The sequence below is a fragment of the Triticum urartu genome, chromosome 6A, assembly GCF_056163025.1.
Source record: "Triticum urartu cultivar PI428250 chromosome 6A, HENAU_Tu73, whole genome shotgun sequence".
Lineage (NCBI taxonomy): Eukaryota > Viridiplantae > Streptophyta > Magnoliopsida > Poales > Poaceae > Triticum > Triticum urartu.
The window spans coordinates 8,325,619-8,330,254 of NC_141878.1; the positions used below are offsets into that span (position 1 = coordinate 8,325,619).

Genomic DNA, 4,636 nt, shown 5'->3' on the forward strand with positions numbered 1-4,636 from the left:
CACAAACACATAAGGGCGTCCATGATCTTGCCCGAGTAAGAGGCGGATGGGCTCAGTGGCGAGTCTACTGGGAGGGCTTAAACAGGCTCAAGCCTACCCTCCAAATAACAATATTTTTTACTACTAGTACTTTTATCCCAGCTGAATAGTACATCTACTATCAAGTAGCAAACACACAGTGCCACACACGCACAGCAAACAGGCCACACACGAATGCCCAGCCTCCATCTACTGTAATCACTAGTTCATGTACTGTTATCTAATTTAGTGTCCAATGCAACTTATTTGCAAAAAAGAAGAGTACAAAAATGAGTATGCATGCATGTACTCCTCGCGCTGAACCTGAACCTATCCCAGCTAATCTGAACCTAGATACCCCTCCCTTAACTATTGTGATTGTAATCCCTCCTCCAACTTATGTGGACAGCAAAATGAGGAGATGATGGTTATTCTGCAAGATAAATTCAAATTTTGGTTCAAAATTTCATATATATATATATATATATATATATATTTCAAAATTCCTAGAAAAAATCTAGTTAATACTACATGTTTTAAGTAGTAGTTTGGGAAATTCTGACCTTATTTTGACAGCAAGGCTTGGACATCATGTTTTTTTTTCAAAAGAGAGCTTAGTTTTCTCGTCGTTGACTTTAGCCTACCCTTCATTTTCTTCCTAGATTCGCCACTGGATGGGCTGGTATATGATGGTATGCATTGGGTGGTGGCTCCTTGATCAGCGCCGAAAAGATCTGGGTTGGTGGTGCCACAAGCTGCCCCGTGGTCATGCTTTATCTCATTGCCTCAACTAGACCAGGCCACAATTTCGCCACTTCGGCTTTAGTGGTGGTTTCTACTCTGGCATTGAAACCATTTTCCGTTTCTTTTTTAAATTTGGTCATTTCTCATCAACGGACTCCCGGCTAGCTTTCCTTCTTTACTTTCTAAGCTCGGGGTCTTCAGGATATGTATGTCCCATCTTTCATGATAGCTTCCTTGTAAGCTGAAAATGCCAGCACATCTCTGTTTATACGAAGGATAATGCCAGCACATACTCTGTTTATCCAAAATAGTACTCCCTCCGTACATATCTTAGTTTCTTTGAAGTAGCTAGGCAACTGGGCTAGGTGTGTACTCTAGTGGATCTGAGCAGCATTATCACAGTTCTCACTAGCAAGACTCGCAAGATCAACCGTACAAAGATGTAAATGTCTTAGTTTCTTTGAAGTGGCTAGGCAACTGGGACTTCACAAGGAAACTGTGTAAAGTACAGACCTTCACAACAGAGCCGAGCATTAACCAGGCATGCAGGTCGACAAACGTCTGCTGATATTAGATAATATACAAGAGTTCACACGGCTAAATCCAACAAGTTCCACTTCACGGGACAGGTGCATAAAAGTATTACAGCCTACATTCTGCATAGAGGAGCAATCTCAGCATCAACCACATCACAGGCCATACATAATAGAAGAACCCACAGACTACATAGCAGGACAATTTGAGCATCGAGTAGCCATGTCTGCGTCTCGGCAAAATAGAAGAACTTCACTGCACTAACTACCCATGCCAGCGTCTCAGCAAAACAGAAGAACCTCCCTAGACCAACTAGTCATGGCTGCGTCTCAGCTCTCCTGCCTACAATGAAGGTTACACTGTACATATCTTAGTACCTGCAGAACAATGAATGTCATCCCGGTCAAACAAATTTGTAATGCTCTCTCACAGCAAAACAAATTTTGTATGATCCCCGAAAATAAGTATTAACTTTGCCGTAGTGCAGATTATACGAAAAATATCCAAAGCTGAATCACCCCAGTATACAAGCTAATACTACAAACGGAGAACAACAATAAGGGAACATTTAGTTTGTACTGCCACCTATATGCTGACATGTTTTCAAGATTCTTGCCATATAACTGCGTATGATCGCAGTAGAAATTACGAGATCGGTGACTCACCGCCTATCATCTGAGGCAAAAAAAGAACTGAACTTTTAAGATTGTTAGCTCATTCCAGATTTACTTTTGTGTGCCAAGCCATATGTGAGGCTCAGGGTACAAATGGAAAATGGCACGGCTTGGAAAACCAGAGTTCCATAACAAGTATTACATAGTACTACGTGAAAATAATGAACTAGTACTACTCTTCGATAAAAATTAGACCACATGGTATTATGAATTGACGATTTCTATGAAGATCAATCAAGTTAAATTTTAAACTTGCAAGGAAAAAAATAGTGAATAAGAAAACATAACAAGCTTTAAGCCGCCTCTAGATATTCCAATTTCTTAATTACTTCAGATGGTTTCACCACTGCAGCAATTGCCACTTTCCAATTTTAAAACACCTCTGATGAAAAGATCATTACAAGCACATAATTGTATTTAGCCTTTCGCAATGGCCAGGCATCAGAGCAATATTTATATTCCTGTTCTAGCTTTAATGGAGCTCTATAATAACAAGAAATTAGATAACCATAAGATGATCAGATCAACAGAGGAACAAATAAGACAACATATTTTTATGTATCTAGCTCAATCCTAATAATAGGAACAATGTTACCGCAATAACGTACCAAAAGTAACTGGAACGAATACGAGCGAAACAAACTAAATTGACTTTTTTGCTTGTGCAATGTAGATAGGGCATATTACCTGCAGCATAGAAATTCCTGTAGGGATAAAAGGTGTCAAGACATATGTTGTTTCTTTTAACAATATGTTTGATCTGCATCGAGTCAACTTGGAGTGTGAAGTTGCCGGTTATAGTAGTGAGAACAATCACATTTGCATCCTCATCATACCCGACGAAAAGTGCAGAATCCATTCTCCTTGGAACCATACCCTCGAGTGGAATGGTTTTCTGCAGCAGCACCCATTCGAAAACACCATCGCAGTTAGATTTCCTCGCCCATAATTTGATAGTCAGGTCCAACAAAATAGCAAGACCTAGTCCATCATTCTCCATCCGTAAGAGCTGAAAATACCAGTCGTCGGTACCATGGTTTTCTACCGGCTTTTCGATCAGGCTAAGACTTTGCATTTCGAAATCAAACACAAGGACATCACCTCCAGAAATCAACAAGCAAAGTGCATTCCCGACAAGGGTGCTGGGCCTTCTTAACCTAGACATTCCAGCTGTTATTGTCATCGTTGAGAAAATATCTCCCCAAACATCAGACGCCGAGTCGTAGACAGAACAAACTGCCGGTGTATTGTACTCAGCGCAGACCAAAACCAATTTAAACGGGCTCGAGAAGCAATCTCCGTGGACATGCCCATCTTCAGCATTGACGCACAATACAGTGCCATGCCAGCCACTGTAACTCCACATTAAGGTACTGTTGAACCCTGGTGGAAAAGCCACGATGCGCTCTTCACCGGTGAGGGGATCCCACACGACGGTCTCGCGCTTATGCATGTTGATTAAGAGAGAGAGGCCATGGCGGCAGCCCATGTATGCTTCATCGGTGTGGTAGGGTATGCTGCTCTTGGGCAGGGAGAAGCGGGCAGCAGGGATGCGGTCAGGTGAGTCCATGGCAGGAATGAAGTTTTTAGCATACCCTCTTAAGAAGCCGGGCAGAGGAGGTTTCCTGTGGTGCTTGCTGAAGCGTTTGAGGAACTGGGGGTCGGAGAGGATGCTGCCCCAGCGCCTGCATACGACAGACGCATGGGGGAGCGAGGACGGCTTCGGAGGGAGGCGGACAAGGATCTCGGTGAGGAGGTTGTCGTCGCCAAGCACCTTGGACACCGGGCCGGCCAGCGGCACAGAACGGTGCCGCCTCTTCCGGTCCACACGCGGCGAGCTGGGAATGGGATCGGCCCTGGTATGAATAGAAATGTAATCAATGGACACACATATGCACATCAGGGAAGTTGCAAATTAAACATCCAACATACATATGCACATCCTTGATCAATAGAATAGCATAGCATACAACGAGTACTAATGAATCAACTGGTTTCTCCCATTATCCCACACACATATGCACATCCATCGAGCATATATAATAGCGTACACAAAGTAATGCAGAGGGAAAGGAACTGGATTGGGAATCTTACCCTTGGCCTTGGGGAACCTCAGCAGCAGCATCCATTAGAAGCACCTATCTCCCCACAGCTGCAGCAGGGGAGGATTGTTAGGGTTTGATTAGGAGGGGGAAATCTAGCTAGGGTTTACTTTTACAACTAGGGAAAATTAAGAAGAGAAAAGAAGAACGGAGTTACTAGTTTAGATGGAGAGGGAGAGGAACGAGTAGATTGGGTTGCCAGACCTCGAATCGCCGGTGGGTGGCTGTCGGAGACGGGGCGGTGGGGTGAGGTCGCCGGCGGCTCCGCTCCTCCTTTCTCCTCTCCACAATTTTTTTTAGAAACTTCTCCAGTCCGCAGCTGAGAGTGGGAGTGGGGAACGACCACTATAGTAAGCATAATTTTTTTTTGTGAGATAATTTCATTTTTGGAAACCATGGTTTTTAGGAAAATCATGATGTTTGTTGAAGCATAAATATTTTCTTTCCATTTTTTATTTTGTGATACCCGATTTTAAAAAACATGAATATCCTTATATTTCTAAATTTTCATTTTTTTAATACACTTTCTTGTGATATATTTCAAGGAGTTATGTTTTGCACAGT

At 42.9% G+C, this 4,636-nt stretch overlaps 1 pseudogene; it reads right to left on the reverse strand.

Annotated features, from left to right (window-relative positions):
• Positions 1 to 1,625: 1,625 nt before the first annotated feature.
• On the reverse strand, positions 1,626 to 4,376 carry LOC147963089 (putative F-box/kelch-repeat protein At3g17540; annotated as a pseudogene).
• Between the last annotated feature and the right edge of the window lie 260 nt (positions 4,377 to 4,636).